Source organism: Canis lupus, chromosome 8 (genome assembly GCF_048164855.1).
Source record: "Canis lupus baileyi chromosome 8, mCanLup2.hap1, whole genome shotgun sequence".
Classification (NCBI taxonomy): domain Eukaryota; kingdom Metazoa; phylum Chordata; class Mammalia; order Carnivora; family Canidae; genus Canis; species Canis lupus.
Window position 1 is genome coordinate 74,183,330 of NC_132845.1, and position 26,029 is coordinate 74,209,358.

The 26,029-nt window shown below is 38.0% G+C and overlaps 1 protein-coding gene and 1 pseudogene across 9 annotated transcripts in view; one reads left to right on the forward strand and one right to left on the reverse strand.

Moving 5' to 3' along the window:
• AUTS2 (activator of transcription and developmental regulator AUTS2) overlaps positions 1-26,029 on the forward strand; it is a 1,131,932-nt gene that overhangs the window by 291,376 nt on the left and 814,527 nt on the right. The window lies entirely within an intron of this gene.
• On the reverse strand, positions 11,054-14,828 carry LOC140639116 (large ribosomal subunit protein uL23 pseudogene; annotated as a pseudogene).

Sequence of the window (26,029 nt, forward strand, 5' to 3'; positions counted from 1 at the left end):
TCAAAACAAGTGGTGTTTTTCTTATCTTCAGTGTTGATGCCAAAATATACTCCCCAAATCAAATGTTATTTTTCTGGTAGGAGGGGAAGCAGAAGTTGATAACTGAAATAAAGCTCTACCACTACTTTTCATTTGTAGACTCCCCAGAATCACTTGTACTGTTTTGAAACCCTGAACAGATCACTGTCTATTGCTGCCCATCTAGAAAATGAGGGATTTGGTCTTGGTGATTTTTCAGGCTCCTCTCCTTGAGTTTCATGGTTCTTTAAATTTATGACCAGCAGAGATACATAGTGTTTTCAAGGAAGGAAGGCTGCAGTAGACCTCAGAGTAATTTTGGTTTGGAGTCTGTAATTGATAGTTTCTCTGAAGATATTTAGAGGAGAGAAGTACCATGTGAGGGAAAGGCATGGCTACATGTGTGTTGCCCAGACAAGTGCTGTCTGTTGTATGATTATTGGTAAAAGGTGACACAAGTGTTTAAGGGCCACAATAGATGTTCAGAAGCTTGTGCCCATAGTATTGGATGTTGTTTTCTGGTTGTGCTTGATGCCTGTACACATCACAATTTCTTTTCCTTACTTTTGCCTGGTACAAGATAAAGTAGCTGTATGTGACCATCTTAGCTGGGAGGAGCCCCTGAGATGAGAGCGTCCTTGAGGAGAATTTCTCAATTAATGGATAGTTGCTTAATACCTTTTACTGAGGGAGTTATAATTTGAAGAACTACAGAGGAGAGAGGGCCGTAGGAAGTGAGAAGTTAGTCTTTATTTTTGACTTAGTGAGAGTGTGATAGGTTTGCATCTTATTAGGAAATGGTACTTCCTAAGCAGGCACCTTAATGCACAGCTTTCCTGTAATTATGGGAAGATGTTGCTCCTTTGTATAGAGTAAATAGTAGGTTTTTTTTTTTTTTCTGAGAATCCATTGAAGTCAACTAATCTTTTTACCGTCAGAGTACAATAATATACTTTTATAAGAGAGATGTGTAGTTCTAAAACCAAGCTGACTTTTCCTTCTTTTCCCTGATTATAAAACCTCAGTTCTCCTGGTATTTTCTCATACTGGGAAGAGAAAGCTTTTTAACTGACACTTAACCACCCCAGTGGAACTTAGTTGTTGGATTATGTTTTTAAGTATAAATATGTACTGATTCAGAAGATGCTGAGCTGGCAGCTGCCTTTTAAAATGGTTGCACTTTTTTATGTGGCAAGTTTGAACATTCTCCTGAATTTCCAAAGAGGGTTTTAAAAATGAAGAAAGGAATAGGTTAACTTTTACAAAAGAATGCATTTCTTTCTGACCCCCCAGGCTTGTATTTGTCTTACACAGAACTATTTGCTCATGATGTGAGCATTCAGACATTATGTTTAAAAAGTTTTAGGTTGTACTAATAAGGATGTGGTAGGTTTTTGTTTGAGTTTTTTTCCCATCCCTACTTAGACTTGGAAATGGGAAACCAAAACAGAGGCTGCCCAGGCCATCCCCGTAAGGAGCCTTATTCTCTAACTGCAAGACTAAGTCACAATGCAACCCCTGAAGGACACAATGATGTGACATGCTGCCAAACCTTGTAGCCAATGGAGGATTTCCTTAGGAGCGTTTTTGGAAAACTTAACCCTTCCCTAGGGCATTGAGTTTTCTTTCAGTTTGTCTAACTTCTACACCATGAGAGAAGATTTAAAATGTTACTACTTCATAGTTGAAAACACAGAGAATAGAGGGGTTTTAAAAATAAGCAAGGAGGAAAAGTTGATGGAAGTTCAGAGAACTCTCAGATTTGGCTGGGCCTGGGTATTTCTAAACTGTGTAGTCCATTACCCATCTTTGCTCTCTCTAGTAGGAACTAAATCAGCGGAAATAGGCTTCAGGGAAGTATAAGGAATTCTTAGGCCATATGAACTCTTCAACAAACATACCAGGATTGGTCATCAAAATAAATCCCAGAGTCTTCCCTCCTAACTGAATGTTAGTTTCTAAAAAGCTGTTCAGCTAAGGGTAGTATTTCTGAGAAAAAGAGGCAGCCTACTGAGATTGCTTTGAGCCTCAGGAGGATCCCATTTGGGAGGGAAATAAAGGAGTTTGGGAATATTTTAGGAGCCAAGCAGGTAGACTCTGACCTTGCTAGTAAGAATGGCTTTTATGTGGTTTAGAAATCTTTATACAGGTTGATCTGGGTGGGTATTGCTTATAAGGAATGGAAATTTGCTCCTCTCCCTGAAATTCTAGTATGGTAGAATCAGACTTCGTGAAGATTTGTAGCTGACGTTGCAGATACCAAAAATGCGTACTGATGTCTAGTAAGAAGAGGGATTGATCCCCGTGCTAAGTCTTTAAAGTTAGAGCTATTGTTAGAGCTATGGTGACTGCATCTGCTTTGTGTATTGCCATTGCATGTTGGCTTTATTTGGAATAAGTGGTTGTGTTGATGGAACAGAAGGGCTCAGGTGACTAAGCCTCCAGCTGTGCTTCAACCCATCAGAGCAGTCTCTCTGCTCAGGCTCCTTCCTGTTAAGTGCATTTACTACTAGAAGCCAATCCTTTATTTCAGTGTGATCAAGTCAGATTGTCCAAGGACTTCTCTGTGACATTGTTGGTTGTAGAAGTTAACTTGCGAAAGGAGAGTTTATAACGGACAACTTTGATTAGACAGATCTAGTTCAGGTCATACTTTGAAGACCAGCTAATTGGTTTCAGGTAAAAAAAGTCTGGACTGAAGTCACACAGATTTTTATCCAGCTTGACTTGAGAGCCTACAAGTTTCTGGAAATCAGAACATTTGAAACATTAATGCAATTAGGGATTATACTTTAGTAATGAAAAGACATACTAACTTTGCTAGGTGCTCTTTCATAAATATAGTGGTTATCATGGTTAAATGACTGAAGATACATTGAACTAGTGTCAGAAAATTGAGCTGCAGTTAAGTCGTTTTTTATTCCTACTTCAGAATTTCAAGGTTCATGTGCTTGTTGGGATTTCATTTGCTTTTTTCAAAAATTGTGTTGTCATATGAAGGTTATAAACAGATAGTAAATCAGATCCTCTGTTTTTCCTTCTGATTAAGTTGCACATTATTCTTTTACTTTTACCTAAGACTACAGAAATAGGAATAAAAGCAGTTGATAAAAGACTGGGAGGAGGAAGATTGGCTTATAACGGGTTTTGCAATTTTGACTAACTGAAAATAAGGATAAGATGCCAGATTTTAACATCTAATTATTGAGAAACCCACAATCAGGCTTGTCTCTGTTCAGAATTAGTTGTGTATTTATTATATTGGAGGTGTATGTCTGGTATTGGGAAATGTGGGACTAATATAATAACAAGTTACATGAATTTTTTTTAAATGGGCATTTGGAGGCAATGACAATTTGTTTTTTGAGTTTTAGAATTTTTGTTTTGTGTTTCCTGACTCCTTAGCTTGTTGTCTGGGATATATTCCATCAACCCTAGATTTTGGTAAGAGTGATAATAAATATTACTTGACCTTAGTGAGATAAATGTTTGGAGTGATGCAGCCAGTAATATCTTTTTTTTTTTAAGGTTTTTTTTTTTTTTAAAGATTTTATTTATTTATTCATGAGAGACAGAGAGAGAGAGAGAGAGAGAGAGAGAGAGAGAGAGAGAGACACACACACACACACACACAGGCAGAGGGAGAAGCAGGGTCCATGCAAGGAGCCCGATGTGGGACTCAATCCTGGATCTCCAGGATCACACCCCAGGCTGCAGGCGGCGCTAAACCACTGTGCCACCGGGGCTGCCCCAGCCAGTAATATTTTATCCCAAGTGACATATATAATTTTTAATTAAAATTTAGTAAAAATAGACTAAAAGAGAACATAGCACATTGAGTACCACCTCATAAAATAAAACGTACAGAAAGAAAATAGGCTGAATTGGAAAAAGAACTGCTATTAAGAAAATGGACAGTAACTCCTCATGAGCAATCCTGAGACCTCTAGAAATTGCTCCATTAAAGAAAAAAATAAATAACAGTGACATTCACAAAATCCCAAGAATATGTCAAAGGTATGTGTGTGCAGAACTTTATTAAGGGCCATTTAAATCCTGTATATTGTTAGAGGAGTAAGAAGGGCAAAGTGAGAGAAAAGCTGCTCAACTCTGTCTGCTGTCAGTTCCTGCACTATGGGTGATTGAGGCCTGAGGGAGTGTATTTTCCCTTCACACTACACTTTTGATAGTTGATGGGGGTTGACAGAACTCTCTTTCTTTATTTAAAACTGCATTTTGTGTTAATTTAATTTTAAGTCTTCCTATGTTTTGATGATCCATGTTATCTGCATGTGGCCAGATCTTAGCTGCAAAACGTGAAACAAGCCCCCATGTGTTCTGCATTCTAATTTCTGCCCACAGCACTCCCATCTCCACACAAGCCTGCACATGACAGGTAATGAGTGGGAGGTGGGAGCGAGTGGGTGGCTGTGTGGTTTGCAGTGGTGGTGGTGGGGAGTTGAGCAGATGGTTGTGATAGCCACGTGTTGCGAGATTCCCGTGGGAGTTGATGGTGGTGACAGGCGACTCACAATGTGCTATTTACAGTTTGGGTTTGCAGTCTTTCAGTGACATCTGAATGCTCTTTAGCAACTGCTTTCATTACTGCCTTTCGAGGAGCTGCTAATTGAAAATGAAATTGTGGGTGGGCTTTAAGGCAGGCACAGACAATTCTCTGTGGTAAATGTTGCTTGAGAAATGTCGGATGCCTTGATGCCTGATTTGTAATTCTTTTTCCAAGGAAGAAAAGCCAAAAGGGTGCATTTGAAGATTAAGTATATACTCATAGGCAGAGCGGACTGTCTCCTTCTGCCCAGAGAGCCAAATGTGCACTCACTGGGCTGGAAACCAAGCCATCTGCCCATGCATGGCTCACCTTTGTAAGGTTCTTATTAAATGTGTATGTGTAAGGTTCTTATTTTAAGTGTGTTAACATCTTGTATTCTCCATTAGTTTTTTGTAGGACATTGTCCTCTTTCCTCTGCTGTTCATACAGTTACTATGCAGAAGAAAACCATGATCTGATCTCTTGAACTTGGAGGTATTATATCCAGGGTCTTTGCATATAACTTTTCTTCCTATAAACCTATTTCTGTGATTCAATTCTGTTTTGAGGGCAATTGGGGCCTCCAGGCACAGAGAGGGAAGAGGAAGACAGTGGATTTGATTGGACTTTGGCAGTGGATGATGTTCCTGGTTCTCTGACGGCTGCCTCCAGCCGTGGCATTTGTACCCTATCTTCAGAGTTGTTAGCTAATGCATCTGTAGCATATATGAAACGGTGGCTTTCTTAAGTGTTGACATGTTGAATTGTTTTATTGCCTATTCTGAAAATAGCTTTGTGCAGAGAAATCTTGTGCTGAACAAGGAATGGCCTCCCTCTTGGAAGTACTATTAGCTCTTTTTTTAATTAAATATGAGGATAGATAAAATATTACCATTCTTTTTTAGCTTTCCCTGGAATATTTTTAGTGAATACTGTCTGAGACAAAACCATGCTAGATTTTTTTTTAAGATTTTGTTTATTGGGATCCCTGGGTGGCTCAGCGGTTTGGCGCCTGCCTTTGGCACAGGGTGCGATCCTGGAGACCCGGGATCTGTGTGTGTCTCTCATGAGTAAATAAAAAAATATATTTTTAAAGATTTACTTATTTATTCATGATAGGCATAGAGAGAGAAAGAGAGAGGCAGAGACACAGGCAGAGGGAGAAGCAGGCTCCTTGCAAGGAGCCCGACGCGGTACTCGATCCTGGTTCTCCAGGGTCACTCCCTGGACTGAAGGTGGCGCTAAACTGCTAAGCCACCTGGGCTGCCCAAAAACCATGCTAGATTTTGTGCTGTGTTTGAGTAGGACAGATACTTGCTTTTAGAGAGACCCTGAGACTCAGGCTGAGGGGCCTTGATGACACATGCACCCCTCAGTCCCATTAGACCTGCTTTACCACAGGAACCCAACTGCACTTGAGTTACTGCTGGGTCATAATGATGTTTTAAATAAGCTATTTTGGTATTCCAGATGAATCCTAGAGCGTGGTCTATTGATGCAAGCATTGATAATTTAATGCCCAGCAGATTTAACAAAGTTCTTGCAAGAACCCTGGGTCTTTTCACACGTAGGTGTATGTGTGCATCCTCACACTAGTACACACACGGAGCAGAATTTAAAATGGCTCACAAACACAGGCAAATCCGGTCAGGACCCACCTGGTGTCTTTTAGGAGCCCTGCTTTGTGTCCTGCTGAAATACTACCTGAATTCACTGATCACAGCTCTTCGGAAGCTACCACTTCTCCCTCGTGTCTGCCTCCACAGATGCCATTGGAGTGGTTCACTTCGTGATTTCTGCACCTGCATTTGCACAGGAAATATTTGTGTCATGTGTCTTGAAATCATGTAATGCAAACCTGGACAGGTCCTAAATGCTGGTGATGGCTCTGAGTGGCTGAGATTGGCTATAATTAGATTGAGAGGCAATTAGCTGTGTTTTCTAGATAGGGAATATACAGAATAATGTTTCTCAGAGGGTGGTCTTTGGACCACTTGTGTCGGAGCAACTCCAGGCTTTTGTTAACAGGCAGATTCCCAAGCATGCCTTCTTCCCTTGGATGGGGGCCAGATTGTGGCACCAACTTCCTTAGGTGATGCTAGTACAATTGCTGCAAGAGTCATATTTTTAAATGAACTGAATGGTACTATTTTTTATTTTTTAGAGAAGGGAGAAGGAATAGTATGTTTGCAAAACTTGTAAAATCTAAAAAAATTTTAAATCACATCTTGTGTAAAAATAATTTTTAACAATATTAGGACCATATTAAATAAAAATTTAAATCAAATCTTGTGTAAAAATAATTTTTATCAATATTAGGACCATATTCACATTCTGTATATTTACTAGTTGAGTTTTTTCCCCAAAACTGGCAAAAATAAATCTTTCTTTTAAATGAAATAGGCATTATATTACAAAAATAATGTTTCAAAATGGTTGCTTTTTGGTCGGAGTTTATTAGAATATAGCTTTGGTAGAACAATTATGTTGAATTCTTTTCTCCTCAAATCTACCAAATCTCTCAACATAGCTTTTTATGCCTACAGTAATCAGAAGTGTCTTCATTCTACTTATTACTTTCTTCTTTCAGCACCACAGTGGTGTCAAGCTCAAGGTTTGTAAGTTTTGTGAATCCTCCATGTTACAAAAATTGGTGGTATTTGGTGGAAGTATTGGGGGGCAGATGTGAATGAAATCTGAAAATACTGGCTATGTATTGTTGGTGGGGGCTAAAAGACCATTAATGGTTTTTTCCTTACCAAAAAGCTTCACTTTAATAAAATGTTATACTTGAATTACTGGTTTGGGTTCCACAGATTCAAAGGGAAATATTTTCCTTCCTAAAACCAAACAGAATGAAAGCCCTCAGAAGAATTTTTAAGTAGCAAAACCTACACTTACGATTTAACCGTTGCCTGAGGTGTGTCAACAGTAGGTAGCCTTCATTTTTAATGCATCACTCTGAGACCAGAAATGGTGTTCCCTTGGAAAGGGTTGCAAAGTGATCTATTATTGCACAGTAACTAATGAAATGATCACACTGTATGAATAAGACTGTCAGTAATGACTTTTGATTTAAAAAAATGCAGTTTTTTTAATCCAGTTTCCCTAAGAAGTGATGAGAATGATGCAAAAAACCCCTGCCTCTTAAGTCAAATAGAAAGCTGAATAAAAGCCCAGCACAGATTGCTGGAAGGTCTGATGGTACTTTTTGAAAGTGAAGTAGCCCTGGTACAAAGGTTCAGTTCTACCAGTAGAGTTCATCCTAGAGATGTCCTGTACAACATAGAGAAGACAGGTGTCAAACTTTTAAAAATAAATATTTTCTAATTAAAAGGTGACATAACAAAAAAAGAAAGCTCAGCAGCCCACTTGCATAGTTGATCATCACCTGCATCTTCTCTCTGCATATAAAGACTCTAAATCTGTATTTGTCCCGTGAACAGAGCAGGGGGGTGGGGAGAATGGACAGAGGCAGGGAGAGCTGTGGTTGTGTCCTCTGTGCCAACTGTGTACAGAGTATTTGCACACTTCCCTCCTGGTTCTACAGGTTAGGTGAAGAGATGCACCTATGGGAGGTGGGATATTGAAAGAGAAGGATGTGGACCTGAGACATCCTTTCCCCGGTGGTGACTCTGACCCTCCTCTTCCCCACTTCGTCTTCCAAATGAGACAGACCCTCTTTTTCCTTCCTTTCCTGCCTTTGAGCCTACCTTCAGGTCACACTCTCAGCTCTTTGGTCTTCATTTCACTCTCTCCTTCTAGATAGCATTTTGAGCTTGCTTCCTGACCCAGCCAGAGTTGTACAGGAAAACACTTTGGTTTGCTTTCAAAGTTACAAGTGCCCTTTCCATCTGCTTCCCTGCTCCCTTGACCATGGTGCCTGTTTTTCCTTTATACTCCTCGTCTTATCTGGGTTCTTAGAGTAGCTCAGCAGGGTTTCACTTACTGACATTGTACTCTCTTCTTATTAAAGGAATTTCAGAGGCCATCCAGAGGCAACTAAATGAAACATAAGCCCATTAGTGCAGGAGGAAGTGTTAGGTCCTGGTCACCTTTCTGGCCACATCCCCTATTCCTCCTCTCCAGGAACACCAGGCTGAATCTGTGGCTGCTGTTACCTGCATGCACTTCATGATTTCGCCACCCTGTGCTGACACCGGTCCCCTGGTTTGGAATCGCCTTCTTCAACTGTCACGTTTGTCTTTCAGCAACTACTTCAGATCTACTTCTTTTTTGAAGCTTTTATGATCTTTTCCTTCCAATTTAAATGTATTTTCCTTAAAACTCCCATGATCCTTTGTTTAATAACTGACCCAAGAGTTTATCACCTAATGTAGGACATTTCTGAGAGTGAAAGAGGGCACTATTAATAATTACCTTGGAATAATAAGCATGAATTAGGACTTCCTGGAAAACTGGGTTGTATGGTCACTCTATTTATAATTCACTATTGACCTTTTTCATTTTGTACCCTGTTTTGGAGTTGGCTGTATATAGCCCTCCTCCTCACGTAAAGCCAATCTCCCTGAGGACATTGCTCTGTAACATGGGGAGAGGCCTAGGCTTGTGTCACACGTTAGGGAAGTAGAACTCTTGAAACTCTCCTGTGCCTTTCTTGAAAGACTGAGATGTATTTCTCAGGTTTCCCCTTTTCATTCTCGAACCCTTTCAGTGTATTCTCTGTACCATAGCCAGAGCGATCCTTTAAAAATATACATGACTATACTATTCCTAGATGTAAGTCCTCTTAATGGCTCCTCAGTGTATTCAAATTAAAATTCAGACTCCTGTGAGCTACAGTGCTTGGTTATGCTGCTCTGTTTCTACAGTCCACCTTTGGTTACCCTCTGTACTCACTGGCTCCTGCGCTCCGACCTTCCGTCATTTCCTCCAAAGCATCACATTCTTTCCCGCTGTGGTAACCTTACACGTGTTGTTCCCCCCACCTGAAGTGCTGTTCCCTCTGCTCTTTGCTTCATGGGCTCCTTCTTGTCCTGTGGGCCTGAGCTGAAATGTCATCTGCTCAGAGGGGCTGGGGCTCTTTCCTGGTATTGTTCACCTCAGGCTCTGCCTTTAGTCCTCTGTCCTTTACGACCATCCTTTTTATTGCTAATACTTAGCACAATTTACACATTTTTTTTTCCTGTATCATTCTTTCACATCTGCCCCTTCTGCTAGAATCCAGGCTCTCCTGAAGGAAAGTATATACATTTTCCCCATCCTCATGTGTTTGTTGTGTTGGTTGCACATTGCCTGGCAAATAGAAGAACGTGCTTAATAATCAAGGCCGAGTGAAGTTTGGCATAAATGTTATTTTTTTATTGATGATGTTGCTAATCATATGCTGTTGTTGCATTCCAATGTTAATTGCTTACAGAAAAAAAAAAAGCCGGGATCCCTGGGTGGCGCAGCGGCTGGGCGCCTGCCTTTGGCCCAGGGCGCGATCCTGGAGACCCGGGATCGAATCCCACGTCGGGCTCCCTGCATGGAGCCTGCTTCTCCCTCTGCCTGTGTCTCTGCCTCTCTCTCTCTCTCTCTCTCTCTCTCTCTCTCTCTGTGACTATCATTAAAAAAAAAAAAAAAAAAAGCCAATACAAGATGACCTTTGCCTTCCCTCTTTGAGGATATGAATGAGAAATGAGGTACTGATCGACACATACCACACAAGGCAAAAACTTATTCTAAGAGTTCTCTGCTTTCCTGGTGGATGCTGTCCCCTGTTTTCCCACAGAACCTCTCAGCAGTCTGTCTTCCCAGTATCCTAGGCTGTCAATACAGCTGCAGCATGGCTAGTGCAGCTAGGAAGAACTGGCCCAGGGACACTGCAATGTTTTGCCTTTCCATGATCATCTGAAAACAACCTGCCAAGCAGCAGAGACAGGGAGGAAGCTAGGTCGGTCTGAAGTGGAATTTACTGAGCACTCTGGTATGTGCAAATATTTGTGTGGGGCTCTACTTTTTTTTTTTTTTTAACCATAAAGCGCAAACTATTTTTAGTATCCAAGCATGAAAAGCAGTCTTTGCCCTGTAAATTATTGTCCCACATGCCCTCTATCTAAGATACTTTGACTTTAGAAAACAGTTTAATTTTATTCCCTTTTTAAGTGGTCCAATTAATTCATTCTCCACATATTTGCTCAGTCAGCAAACATTTACTGAGCATCCTTTGTATGCAAATGTTATATAAGAGACTCTGACATCACAGAAAGGATATAAATACCCTGATAACTCTGCCCCTGATAGATTGGAGTTGGTAGAGTTGGTGGAGCCATCATGGCCTTGGGCAGAACTCTGGGAGGCCGAGACTGCTGGCTTAAGTGCGGTTCAGAAGGAAACACGGTTGAGCATCTCTTAGAGAATGAATACCTTGAGATATGTGCACTAAGGTTCTTTAAAATTGTTTTCTTCCCACCATGCCATTTTTCTTGACCTCCTCTTTGCTTTTCTAAGAAACTTTTGAGAATAATGCTGTATCCTACTGAAGGCTTCCATAACTGTTGGATACAGTGCTCTGTTATTTATCAATTCTCTTGGATTCTTAGTTTTACAGATAAAGGCTTTGGCCTTTATCACATTTTTACCTCAGCTGTAATTTATTGGCAATCACCTGGCCCAGTTATTCTATTAAAATCCTAATGGATGTCCATTGTTTCCAGAAACTGCCATTTTTTGCCCATGGACCTCAAAGACAGGTATATTTTTTAGAAATGGTTGTATTGTGTTTACAAACCCAGTTGTAACCTCTTGTTCTGGGAACTCTTGTTATAGGAAAGTCCCGTTTCTTTCCAGAGGTGGAGGTTTTTTTTTTTTTTTTTTTTTTTTGTGAAAAAATTTATATTTAGATTTATAGGCTGGACTCAGTTTAGATGATCCCAGTTTTGTTGGCAACATCCAAAGCATCATAGTCAGGAATCAGTCGAACATATATGCTTTTTTCTCTCCATCAGGCCTGATCAAGGTGTTGACCTGGGCCACGTCAATGTCATAGAGCTTCTTCACAGCCTGTTTGATCTGGTGCTTATTGGCCTTGATATCCACAATGAACACAAGTGTGTTGTTGTCTTCTATTTTTTTCATGGCTGACTCAGTAGTTAAGGGGAACTTGATGATGGCATAGTGATCAAGCTTATTTCTCCTGGGGGCGCTCTTTCGAGGATATTTGGACTGCTTTCGGAGACGCAGGGTCTTGGGTCGTCGGAATGTAGGTGACGTGCGGATCTTTTTTTTGTGACTGTGCATGCCTTTCAGTTCTGCTTTCTTACCTTTCAAAGCCTTTGCTTTGGCTTCGGCTTTGGGAGGGGCAGGGGCTTCCTTCTTCGCCTTCGGCGCCATCTTTGTGGAAGGGCCAGAGGTGGAGGTATTTATGCTAATTTGTATAAAGCAGAAACAAAAATCTCCCACTTTCTGTCATTTCTATGTACCTGGAAGTAGATGGTCATTCTCAATGCAAGTGGAACTTATAATATTCTAAAATACTCAAAAGAACTTTGAATAAAACTTAGATCTTGTATTATAGTGAGAACACTGTTGGGAGTTGTACAACTAATGATCCCAGACATAGATTATAGATCAGTTCCCAAATTGCTAGCCAGTTATTTTTTCTTAGAAAAGATAATTTGTAAGTTGCCTTTTTGGGTTTGGAAATCTTAACTTTCTTAGCAACTGTTAGAAATGATGGTTTCCCAATGAATTTCTCAAAAAAATAAAAAACACTATTCTGTAAGGTTTACTCCTCTCTCATGCTCCTCATTTTCCCATGGCATCCAATCACTAAATATTTCTTGATCATATGCTTCTGTGGGTAGATGTAACTTTAGGTGCATGTAGCAAACAAAATGATAAAAGTCTCTGCCAAGGAGAAAGTTGCATTCTCGTTTTTTTTGTTTTTTAAGATTTTATTTATTTATTTAGGAGACACACACACACACACACAGAGGCAGAGACACAGGCAGAGGGAGAAGCAGGCTCCCTACAAGGAGCCCGATGTGGGACTTGATCCCAGGATCTCGGGATCACCCCCTGAGCCCAAGGCAGATGGTCAATTACTGAGCCACCCAGGCATCCCAAGTTACATTCTAGTTGATTCAGTTCTGTTACCTGCAGGCACCTTGTGTTTAAATGTCCAACCCAGACCTTTCTTCTCAGCTTCTGGATTGATAAGCCCAGGTGTATATCACATTTTTTTTTTTCCTGCCTGGATTATCCATAAGCAATTCAAACTCAACACTGAGCTCTGTAGTAGTTGGCTTAAATTTGCTCTTCCCCTTTGATTTCCTCCCTTAGTTAATCTGTGTGTACCATCTGCTGAACATCCAAGCCATAAATCTGCTCGTGCCAGAAACCTGGAAGTCCTTCTTCTCTCCCCTCACTCCTCATATTTGTACATCCTGTAGATTTATGTTTCTCTCCATTTCCCACCTTGCACCGTTTCTGACACTGCACTGGTTAGGCCCACCTTTTCTTGGCTCTATTACAACAGTAGCTTCCTATCTGGCCTCTAATCTCACCATTCTTTGACTTATCCTCCAAATGCCTTCCAATGCAGTTTTGACAACATGCAAATTGAATCAGGTTACTTGCTTGAAGAGTTCATTGGTTCTTCTTACAAGCTAAACTCCCATCTTCTCTATCTGGTATAAGAATACACATTTTTATGTGTTTGGGAACTCTTCTGTCTTCCCCTTGGTGCTCCTTGACTCCAGTGGATACCCCTGTCTTAACAGCCTTATTGATTTTTTAAGATGTCTTCCTTGATCCACTCCTGAAAATCTGACTTTCCTTTGCATTAGTGAGTCTGATGTTAGCTATGTGTGAGAAGCGTAGTCAGATGAAGTCAGAAATGGCTGATTCCACTTGTTAGAATGACCTATATTTTGATAAGGACACTTGTAACTGAGAAAACTTTCAATTAGATAAAATTTGACTTGGTGCATGAAAAGCAAAAAGAAAAATTTTACAGAATTTTGGGAGCAAACTGTGGGGTAATAGACCAAAAGCAATAAAAAGATAAGATTTTTTTCATGATGGTGGTTACTGGGCACTTATTTTGCGGTAGCAGTTGGGGAAGACAGAAAGTTTTTGTTAATGCAAGTGTTTTTCAGGCTTAGGAGTTGTAAGTCAAGAACTGCCTGTACGAAGTTCTTTGGGGCTTTTCATCTCTAGAAGAGGTGACTGTGCTTCTACGTGAGTGAATTCTTCAGGCGCTCAAATCAAGGAACAGTAGACATTACCTGAACTTTTCATTGTGAAATATTAAAATGGAACTTCCATTGATGCAAAAGCAGTTTTATTACCAATCAGTTGTATAACCTTAGTGAAGATCTAAAAATGTGATTTATATTGACGCCTGGAAAAGTGACCACAAATGAACTAAAAGCTGTATTTGAAGTAAACTTAGGATTATAACTCCCTGGCACAATTATTCCATATTTTGTGTTGGTGAGTCAAGGCACAAAGCAGGGATAATGATAATGTTGTAAAAAATAGCACTTAGAACTGATTTTGGGATCCTAAGATTTTAATTTTGGGCTCTTCTACTTGCTCCAACTTCCATATTACTTTTGTAAAATTTTGGTGGAAACACTTCTTTTTCTCTCTTTTTTAAAGCAAGCTATTTTCTTTATTTCTTACCAAAGTTGCAGTATTCCAGGTTAAAATACTTCTTAAGATACTTCTACAGCACAGGTGAACTGTTTTTAGCAGAAACAGTTTTAGCAGGACTGTTTTTAGTCATTTTTAGAATAAACTCTGTTTTCCTGCCTACTTCCGCATTCCTTCTGAAAGTCGGCTCTTGGACGTAGAAATACAATTGTTGATAAACAGGCTGAGACAAAGCATTCTTTTCTCTTATGCTCCCGAGGTGTGGTCCTTGACTGTTCTCAGATGTGACAACCTAGCACATCTTCCTTCCTTGACAACAGGTGAGAGGCAAGGGCAGAGATGCAGACTGAGACACAACCAGAAAGTATACCCAACACTTTTACAGTAGTGAGGCCTCTTCACATTTCCTTTGTGGGTTTAGACTATCTGGAATATTGTGTTGGTATGTAGATAACTGAGGATGAATTGTGGTTATTAATGTAAGAATTGGTCCTTAGGTTCCTCTTTCAAAAATTATGGGGATCTTCATTTAGGATGGTGCAATTATTCCTTCTGGATATCACGTGTTGGCAGCCCAAAGAGGAGGAAGAGGTTTTCACATTCTTTTATGGCCATGGCTTTCAACTCCTTTATGGAGGTATTTTAATCCCTATAACTAAGAAGAAAAGGCTAATTTAATTTCATTGTGAATTTATTCAGCAAAGATTAGGATGTCAATGTTTGCTCTTGTATTGTTTAGGCCATATAAATACTTTATTGGAGAAATAGTCTGAGAATCAGGAGCCTTGGGCTACAGAATCTGACTTGCTGTTGGCTTGTTATCTGTCCCTCACTGAATTTTTAGCCACCTTTGACTGTCAGTTTCTGTGGTTGACTCAGAATGCAGTTGGGGGATGCTTCTAATTCTGGGAAGCTATGATATGTGTGAAGAAAGAAGTGCTGGAGTGCTTAAAATTCCCTTTTGCTTAGAAGTGTTAAAAAGTAGATTCTAAAAATCACAAATTACCTGGACTCTAGTGGAGTGACTAGTTTAGGTAGACCTGCATGTAAATATGTAATAAGTACAAAGAATAAGACTTCAGGTTTCTGCTTTGCAGTAATGTCTCACTTTGGTAAAATTATGATGTGCATATGGTTATGAGTCTACTGTAGATCCCAGTGGGTACATTAGATTGAAAAATCTTAAATGGAGTGGGCTCATGTTCACAGATTTTAGCAGATGATAGAAGCCTTTCGCCAAGAACAGTTTAGTATGAAATGGTCAGACTTCTTTACTTGGGGACCATACCTACCGGCAGCTACCTCGAAAATTATAACTTTAGTCTTTCAAATTAAAATCATGGAAATCTGTTTCTTGGAAATAGTTTGTGGTAAAGGAATGTAACAAAATTCATTTAAAAAATACTTATTTTAGAGAAAAGAGAGAGCATGAGTGGGAGGGACAGGGGGAGAGGGAGAGAGACTGTGCAGAGCCCAATGGGCTCCATCCCATGACCCTGAGGATTACCACCTGAGCTGAAACCAAATCAGCTGCTTAACCAACTGTATCACCCAGGAGTCCCTAATGAAATCATTTCTAATTTTTCTTTCTCTAACCACTAACTCATGTACTTTGACATGTCAGTTTTTAGTTTTCTAATTTTGCAGAAAGTAAATTTTGGGGCAGATGTATTGATTCTTTTGGTTTTGAAAATCCTTCCCTCGTATGATTGTCATTTATATAGAGTAACTGAAATTTATGCGAAGCAGTGTCACCTCACTGGTACTGCTCAACAGTTAATGGGATGAAGTGGTCACTGGCTTCTTCTAGATGAGCTCTCTTCCTTCAGTAAATGTTTTATGTGCATTCCATACATCCCAAACCCTGTTGGGATTCTAGAGACATAAGAGATAGGCCTCTCTTTTCCAGGGCTTCATCCTTGGGGTACCTAATTACTTTGGAGCAATTTAAGGTAAATAAACTGTGAAAAATACTCTTTGAAAAGTTGTTGAATGATAGATATACTCTTAGTTTCTCACTAATCTCCCTTGTGGTTTTTCTAATGCCATATATTTTTCTTGGGAGAGTTTTCTTGCAGCTGTATTTGTGATCTGGGGCTAGGATTTATGAGCTGCCACCATTAAGGTCTCCCTCTAGTTTTGTCATCAGAGATGGAGGGTTGTGTGTGGTTTGTTTTCTTATTGTTAATATGTGAGAATTTTTCCTAATCAAAATAAATGCATAAGTGTTTTTCTTGACTTTGTCATTTGTGGACTGATGTATTAAGATAAATGTGTGAGTTCTGAAAATTTCTTCCTGAGATTAAAGACAAAATTTCCAAAGCAGTATGCATTGTGGTCTAGAGAAATGTATATCTTTTGTTTTCAGCATTAGAATCTTTTTTTTTTTTTAATTTCAATGTTAAAACTAGGGCAAGTGGAAAAGTAAAATGAAACAAAAAGCATTGTGATGGGAAGTAGAAGGAAGAAAATCAAGATATATAAGAAAACCATTCTGGATCTTACTAATGATAAAAGATTAGTATAAATGCATTTTTCCGTATGATTATCCCGATAACATTTTTTTCTCTAGCATACTTTAAGACTATAATATATAATACATATACAAAATATATGTTAATCAATTGTTTATATCATTGGTAAGGCTTCTGGTAGGCTAAAGTTTTCGGGAGTCAAAATTTGTAGGTGGATTTTTGACTTTATGGGGTGTCAGTGCCCCTAACTACACATTGTTCAAGGGTCAGCTGTAATACCAACAATACCAATTGTTAAAGGGTCTTTGGTATTTTGTAATACCAAAGAGGGGTCTTCTTTCTACCCCTACCTAGACAGATTGATTGGGGCAGCTCAAATCATTTAGCATTGTCCTTCACCCAGCATGAGGTAATCCTGTAGTTGGCTGTTCTTAAGAAAGATATTTTTGTTACCTAGTAGTAAAAGTAGCACGAGATTGACTTAACTATTAACTCAACCTCTTCTAAAACTTGAGAATGACTTACTATTTAAACTTTTCCTTTTTCTTAGCACTTTACCGTGTAGGGCCTGGTATGCAGCATTGACATGTACAGTAACCGTTCAGGTGGGAAGAAAAACCACATTTCATGCTCTTATATAAACCCATAACTGTTTCACTTCTCAGGGTGATTTTTGATTGTGGCCAGCCAGAAACAACTGATTTAATTAAGATTGTAATGATGTGTGCCAGAAAAAATTCATTTCTCCTTAAAAATTTCCCCACTTCTTAATGAAGACCATTGACTAATAGACTGGATATGTTATATTAGAATATTACCTGGTTATCCCCCACGTTGTGGACAAGGGTGTTGGCAGTATATGATCTGTCAGTTGATTTTGTATAGCATTTTAAATATTTTTGGTGTGTTTCCTTCCCTCAGGTGTTGGTTTCTTTTTCTTGTAGTAAAGGGAAACCAAGGTTGATACTGTTTCCCTGAGGATTTATACAGTAAGCAAAAAATAAGTGAGAGAAGTGAATTTTTATTTTCTTGAATAATAAATTAACACGTTTGAAAGTTCTTTTTTTTTTTTTTAAGATTTTATTTATTTATTTATTTATTTATTCATGAGAGACACAGAGAGAGAGGGGCAGAGACACAGGCAGAGGGAGAATCAGGCTTCATGCAGGGAGCCCGACATGAGACTCCATCCCGGGTCTCCAGGATCACGCCCTGGGCTGAAGGCGGCGCTAAACCACTGAGCCACCTGGGCTGCCCACGTTTGAAAGTTCTTAACCAGTTGTTCTACCATTAATTATTACAAGTTGTTACACATTGGGCTTGTACTGTTTGTCTGAATCAACGCAATGAGTAGTGAGCCAAGTCACTGTCTCTTCCTGCCTGTCCTGTCCTGTCTTTTTTTTTTTTTTTTTTTAAAAGAGGCATAGTTAATTATTTACAATAGCTTCCAAGTTGGAAGCAGCCCAAGTGTCCATTGATGGATTAATGGATAAAGAAGATGTGATATATATAAAAAAATCAGCCATAAAAAAGAATGAAATCTTGCCATGTGCAACAATATGGATGGAGCTACAGAATATACTGCTAAGCAAAGTGAGTCGGAGAAAGACCAACACCGTATGATTTCACTCATATGTGGAATTTAAGAAACAAAATTCATTTGAGCAAAGTGAAAAAAAATAAAGCAAGAAATAGACTGTTAACTATAGGGAACACACTGATGGTTATCAGAGGGGAGACGGGTGAGGAGGATGGGTTAAATATAGGTGTTGGAGATTAAGGAACTTGCTTGTCATGATGAGCAATAGGTCATGTATGGAATGCTTGAATCACTGTTTTATATACCTGAAACTAATTTACTGGAACTAATATATTAATAGCTATACTGGAAATAAAATAATAAAACATAAAAAGGCATGGTTAACATAAACTAAATGGTAAATGGTCCATTTCAAGTTAATTTATAAGTATGGTGGGTGGTATAGATCAAAATTAACTTTTTTTTTTGTATATGGACATCTACTTTTTCCACAGTCATTTTTTTTTTAAATTTACTTATGAGAGACACACAGAGGCAGAGACACAGGCAGAGGGAGAAGCAGACTCCCTGTAAAGAGCCCAATGCAGGACTTGATTCCAGGACCCCAGGATCATGCCTGAACTGAAGGCAGATGCTCAACTTCTAAGCCACCCATGCGTCCTGGGCATGTGACTCTTGATCTCAGAGTTGTGAATTCAAGCCCCACATTAGATGAAAAGCCACTTAAAATAAAAATTCAAAAAAAAAATTTAAAAATCAGTTCAGATATGTGTAGATTTATTTTTTACTGTCTATTGTGTTGCATTGATTTATTTATCCATTAGCCAGTAAATGTAACTTTATAGTAATTATAAAATCAGATGGGTTTAGTCTTCCAACTTTGTTCTTTTTCAAAGTTGTTTTTGATTTTCTAATTCCTTTCTATTTGCATATGACTTTTAAAGTCAGTTTGTCTGTTTCTACAAAGAATCCTGTTGGGATGTTGGTTGAAGTTACTTTGATGCTTATAGATCAGTTTGGGGAGAATGAACAGTTTAAAAATATTGAGTTTCCAACCTTTGAATAATGTATATGTATCTATTTAGGGCTTATTTAATTTTTCTCAACAATATTTTGTTTTCAGTATACAAGTATTTATATCTTTTGTCAGATATATTCCTAAGCATTTCATATTTTTGATATAATAATAACTGATATCATCTTTAAAGTTCAATTTCCTTTTGTTCATTTTTAGTATATAGAAATACATTGACTTTTTATATATTCATCTTGTATTCTGCAGTCTTAAGTCACTTATTAGTTTTAGTTTTTTTTAGGTTGCATCTGATTTTCATGTGGATCTTAATATTTTTAGGGAATATAGACTTATTTTCTTCCCAATATGGATGCCTTCTTTTTCTTTTTCTTCCCTGAATGCACTGATTTAGAACCTCCAGCATCATATTTAATAGAATTGGTAAGAGCAGACATCCTTGCCCTGTTCCTGATATTAAGGGAAGAAAGTGTCTGATCTTTTACCATAAAGTATTATATTATCTGTAGGTTTTTCATAGATGTTCCATTATTAGGTTTAAAATGTTCCACTATATTTTTAGTTTGTAAGAGGTTTTATCAAGAATGTATGTTACATTTTGTCAAATGCCTTTTCTGTGTCTATCAAGATGATCATGTGATTCTTCTGTTTTGTGTTGTTAATATAGTTATTGACATTTGATCTATTTTTGAATGTTATATCTTGTATTCCTGGGTAAACCATACTTGGTCATGATGTATTACTTTTCAAATATATTGTTGGATTTGATTTGCTAAAGTGTTTTTAATGAATCTTTGCATTTATGTGCATGAAAATAGTTGATCTCAGTTTTCTTTTCTTGTGATGTCATTGTCTGGTTTTGGTATCAGGGTGATGTTTGCCTCAAAGGATGGACAGGGAGATTTTTCTCCCTCATCAGTTTCTTGAATGAGTTCCTGTGGAATTGGTATAATTTCTTTATTAAATGTTAGGTAGAACTTATCACTGATAAGTTCTAGGCTGGAAGTTTCTTTTTTTGATGGGAAGATTTTTAATTAAAAACTCAATTTCTTTTTCCTTTTCTTTTTTCCCCACTGGTGTGTGTATGTGTCCATGGTAGTTTCTTATTGAATTTTTTTTTGTTTTAACATCATTGAAATCAGAATTTTTTGCTGCACTTTTAAAAAATTAACTTTAAAATTTTATTTCCAGTATAGTTAACATACAGTGTTTTATTAGTATAAGGTGTACAATATAGTGATTCAACAATTCTGTGTATTACTCTGTGCTCATCATGATAAATGCACTCTTAATCTGCATCACATATTTCATCTTTCTGCCTACCTCCCCTCTAGTAACCATCAATTTTTTTCTTTATTTTTTTAAGGATTATTTATTTATTCATGAGAGACACAGAAGAGAGGGGCAGAGACATAGGCAGAGGGAGAAATAGACTCCATGCAGGAAACCTGATGTGGGACTCGATCCTGGGACTCTGGGATCATGCCCTGAGCCAAAGGCAGATGCTGAACCGCTGAGCCACCCAGGCACCCCCATCAGTTTGTTTTCTATAGTTAAAAGCCTGTTTCTTGCTTGCTTTATCTCTCCCTTTCTCTCTCTCTCTCTCTCTCTTTCTCTCTCTCTTCCTTTGTTTGTGTTTGTTTTGTTTCTTAAATTCCATATAGGAGTGAAATCATAAGGCATTTGTCTTTCTCCAGCTGACTTACTTCACATAGCATTTTGCTCTCTAGCTCCACTCATATTGTTGCACATGGCAAGATTTCATTCTATTTTATGGCTGAATAATATTTCATGGCATATGTATACACTACATCTTCTATTCTTTGGATATATACCCAGTAGTGTGATTGCTGGATTGTAGGGTATTTCTATTTTTAACTTTTTGAGGAACCTCCATAACGTTTTCCACAGTGGCTACATCAGTTTGCATTCCAACCAATAGTGCACCAGGGTTTCTTTCTCTCTACATCCTCAACCTGTTATTTCTTGTATTGTTGATTTCAGCCATTTTGGCAAGCATGATGGGGGATATGTCATTGTGGTTTTGATTTATATTTCCCTGTTGATGAGTGATGTTGAGCATCTTTTCCTCTGTCTGTTGGCCATCTGGGTGTCTTCTTTGAAGAAACGTCTGTTCATGTCTTCTCATTTCTAAATTGTACTTATATATTTTGAATACTTACCTTTTATTGGCTATGTCATTTGCAAATATCCTCTCCCATTCAACAGGCTGTTTTTTAGTTTTGTTGATTGTTTTCTTTGCTGTGCAGAAGCTTTTTATTTTGATGTTGTCCTAATAGTTTATTTTTGTTTTCTGTCCCTCTCTTGAAGAGACATATGTAGAAAAATGTTGCTATGACTGATGTCAGAGATGTTACTGTCTGTCCTCTTCTAGGATTTTATGGTTTCTGGTCTCACATTTAGGTTCTTAATCCATTTTAAGGTGTGTGTGTGTGTGTGTGTGTGTGTGTGAGAGAGAGAGAGATATAAGAATGTGGTTCATTTTCATTCTTTTGCATGCAACTGTCCAGTTTTCCCATCACCATTTGTTGAAGAGACAGCCTTTTTCCTGTTGCGTGTTCTTGCCTCTAATGTTTAATATTAATGGACCATGTAATCATGGGATTGTTTCTGGATTTTCTACCCTGTTCTTTTTTTTTTTTATTCATAGAGACAGAGAGAGAGAGAGAGACAGAGAGGCAGAGACACAGGCAGAGGGAGAAGCAGGCACCATGCAGAGAGCCTGACGTGGGACTTGATCCTGGGTCTCCAGGATCACGCCTTGGGCTGCAGGCAGCGCTAAACCGCTACGCCACCGGGGCTGCCCTACCCTGTTCTTTTGATCTCTGTGTTTGCTTAATGTCAGTGCCACACTGTTTTGATTACTGTAGCTTTATAGTGTAACTTGAAATCTGGAATTGTAATACTTCTAGTTTTGCTTTCCTTTTTCAAGATGGTTTGGCTATTCAGGGTCTTTCGTGGTTGCATGCAAATTTTAGGATTGTTTTTTTTAGTTCTGTGAAAAATGTCATTTTGATAGGGATTGCTTTAAATTTATAGAATGCTTTGGATAGTATGGACATTTTAACAATATTTGTTCTTCCAATCCATGAGCTTGAAATATCTTTCCATTACTTTGCATTATCTTCATTTTCTTTCCTCACTGTTTTATACTTTTCAGAGTGCAGGTCTTTTACCACTTTGGTGAAGTGTATTAGTAGGTATTTTATTGTTTCTGGTCCAGTGGGATTGCTTTTTTAATTTCTCTTTTTGCTGCTTCATTAGTGCATAGAAATGCAACAGATTTCTTTATATTGATTTTGTATCCTGTGGCTTTAATGGACTCATTATCAGTTTTAGTAGTCTTTGGTGGAGTCTTAGGGTGTTCTATAAATATGGTGTCCTGTCATCTACAAAGAGTGAAAATTTTACTTATCAATTTGGATGCCTTTTATTCCCTTTTGTTTTCTGATTGCAACATAGGACTTCCAGTGCTATGTTGAATACAAGTGATGAGAGTGGACATTCTTGTCTTTCCTTAGATTTTAGGAGAAAAGCTTCCAGTTTTTCACCATTGAGTATGATGTTAGTTGTGCATTTTTCATGTGGCCTTTACTATTTTGTGGTATGTTCCCTCTGAACTTACTTATGTTCAGGGTTTTTATCATTAGTGGATGTTTTATTTTGTTAAATAATTTTTTTGCATATATTGAAATGATTATATGGTTTTTATCCTTTTTCTTATTAATGTTATTATCTTGTAGCTTAATTTACAGATATTGAACCACTCTTGCATTCTGGGAATAAATCCCACTTGATCTTGGTGAATGATTTTTTATTTTATTTTTTTAAATTTATTTTTTATTGGTGTTCAATTTGCCAACATATAGAATAACACCCAGTGCTCATCCCATCAAGTGCCCCCTCAGTGCCCGTCACCCAGTCACCCCCACCCCCCGCCCACCTCCCTTTCTGCCACCCCTTGTTCGCTACCCAGAGTTAGGAGTCTCTCATGTTCTGGTTCCCTTTCTGATATTTCCCACTAATTTTTTTCTCCTTTCTCCTTTGGTGAATGATTTTTTAAATGTATTATTGGATTCAGTGTAGTAATAGTTTCTTATGTATTTTTGCACCTGTTTTCATCAGAGGTACTGGCCTATATTTCTCTTTGTTTGTGTGTCTGGTTTTGGAATCAGGGTACAATAGGACTCATAGAATGAATTTGGAAGTGTTCCTTCCTCTTTATTTTTTTGGAATAGTTTGTGAAGAATAGGTATTAACTCTTCTTAAAATCTTTAGCAGAAAAAAAAAATCTTTAGCAGAATTCACCTGTGAGGATCCCTGGGTGGCGCAGCGGTTTAGCGCCTGCCTTTGGCCCAGGGCGCCATCCTGGAGACCCAGGATCGAATCCCACGTCGGGCTCCCGGTGCATGGAGCCTGTTTCTCTCTCTGCCTATGTCTCTGCCTCTCTCTCTGTGTGTGACTATCATAAAAAAAAAAAAAAAAAAAGAATTCACCTGTGAATCCATTTGGTCCTGGACTTCTGTTTGTTGGGGGTTTTTGATTACTGATTCAATTTTATTGCTGGCAATCTGTCTTTTCAAGTTTTCTGTTTCTTCTTAAGTTTTTGAAGTTGTATTTTTCTAGGAATTTATGCATTTCTTCTAGGTGGTTCATTTTGTTGGTGTATAATTTTTTATAACCTTTTTTCATAACCTCTTATAATCACTTGTGTTTCTTTCATGTTGGTTGACATTTCTCTCATTTCTCGTTTGAGTCCTCTGTCTCTCTCACTGTTTATTTATTAATTTATTTTTAAATATTTTATTTATTTATTAGAGATAGAGCATGCGTGAACATACAAGCAGAGGGAGAGGGAGAATCAGGACTCCATCCCAGGACCCTGGGATCCTGACCTGAGTCAAAGGCAGATGTTTAACCAACTGAGCCACCCCAGTGCCCCTCTCTCTCACTTTTATAAATCTGACTAAAGGTTTATCACTTTGTTGATCATTTCAAAGAACTAGCTCCTGGTTTCTTTGAGCTATTCTATTGCTTTTTAGTTTCTATTTCATTTATTTCTGCTCGTATCGAATCTTTATTATTTCCTTCCTATTCTTGGTTTTGAGTTTTCTTTTTCTTTTTCTAGCTTTTTTGGTGTAAAATTAGGTTGTTTATTTGACATTTTTCTTGCTTTTTTGGTGGACAGTATTGGTTTAAACTTCCATGTTGGAACTGCTTTTGCTGCATCCCTGATATGTGTTTTCATTTTCATTTGTCTCCATTTTTTGATTTCCTCTCTGATTTCTTGGTTAACCCATTAATTATTTAGTATCATGTTATTTAACCTCCACATAATTGTTTTCTTTTCAGATTTCTTCCCATGATTCTGTTTCATAGCATTGTGCTCAGAAAAGTTACATGGAATAACTGATTGTTTTGAATTTGTTGAGACTTGGTTTTTGTCCTGATATGTGATGTATTCTGAAGGATGTTCCATGTTTTACTTGAAAAGAATTTGTATTCTGCTGTTTTAGGATGGAATGTTCTGAATATATCTGTTAGATCCATCTGGTCCAGTGTGTCCTTCAAAGCCACTGTTTCCTTGTTAATTTTTCTCTTTGTGTGTTCTGTCCATCAATGTAAATGGAGTGTTTAGGTTCCCATCTATTATTGTATTGCTATCAAGTACTTCTTTCATATTTACTATTAACTCTTTAAGTATTTGAGTGCTCCCATGTTGGGTGCATAAATAGTTATATTTTTTACATCTTTTTGTTGGATTTTCCTTTTAATGATTATATAATGTCATTCTTTGTCTCTTGTTACAAACAATTTTAAAGTCTTTTTTGTCTTATACAAGTATTGCTATCCTGGCTTTCTTTTTACATCCCTTTGTATGATAAATGTTTTCTGTTCCTTCACTTTTTTTAATTTAAATTTTGGTTATATAACATGCTGTGCAATATTGGTTTTTCTGGAGTATAAATCAGTGATTTATGACTTACATACAACATCCATGCTCATTACAACGAGAGCCCTCTTGAATATCCATCACTCATCTAGTCCATCCCCATCCCACCTCCCTCCATCAGCCTTCAGTTTGTCCCTACTTTTAAATCTCTTATGGTTTATTTTCCTCCTTTCCCCCCTGCCCTTCCCATATGTTCTATGTTCTTCCCATCTATTTTCTTTTTTAAATTCCTCATATGAATGAGATCAGGAGGAATTTGTCTTTTTCTGATTGACTTACTTTGCTTAGCCATAGTACACTTTCTCCATCCACATTGTTGTAAATGGCAAGATTTCATTCTTTTTGATGACTTAGTTATATGTCTTTGTGTGTGTGTGTGACATAATCTTTACCCATTCATTTGTAGTTGTACATTTGGGTTCTCTCCATAGTTTGCCTGTTGCTGATAATGCTGCAATAAATGTTGGGGTGCATGTATCCCTTCTAATCTCTATTTTCATATCCAATGTGTCCCTTCAGTTTTAATCTGCCTTTGTCTTTAGGTCTGAACTGAGTCTCTTACAGACAGCATACAGATAGGTGTAGGTTTTTCATTCATTCTGTCACCCCGTCTTTCGATCAGAATGCTTACATTTCCATTAAAGTAATTTTTGATAGGTATTTATTGCCATTTTTGTAGTTTTCCTCCATTCCTTTCTACCCTTGCTCTCTTTTCTCAGGATTAGTTAGCTTTCTTTAGTGATATACTTGGATTCCCTTCTCTTTATTACTTGCATAACTATTACTGGTTTTTTATTTGTGTTTATAATTCAGTTTGTGTATAACACCTTCTGCATATAGC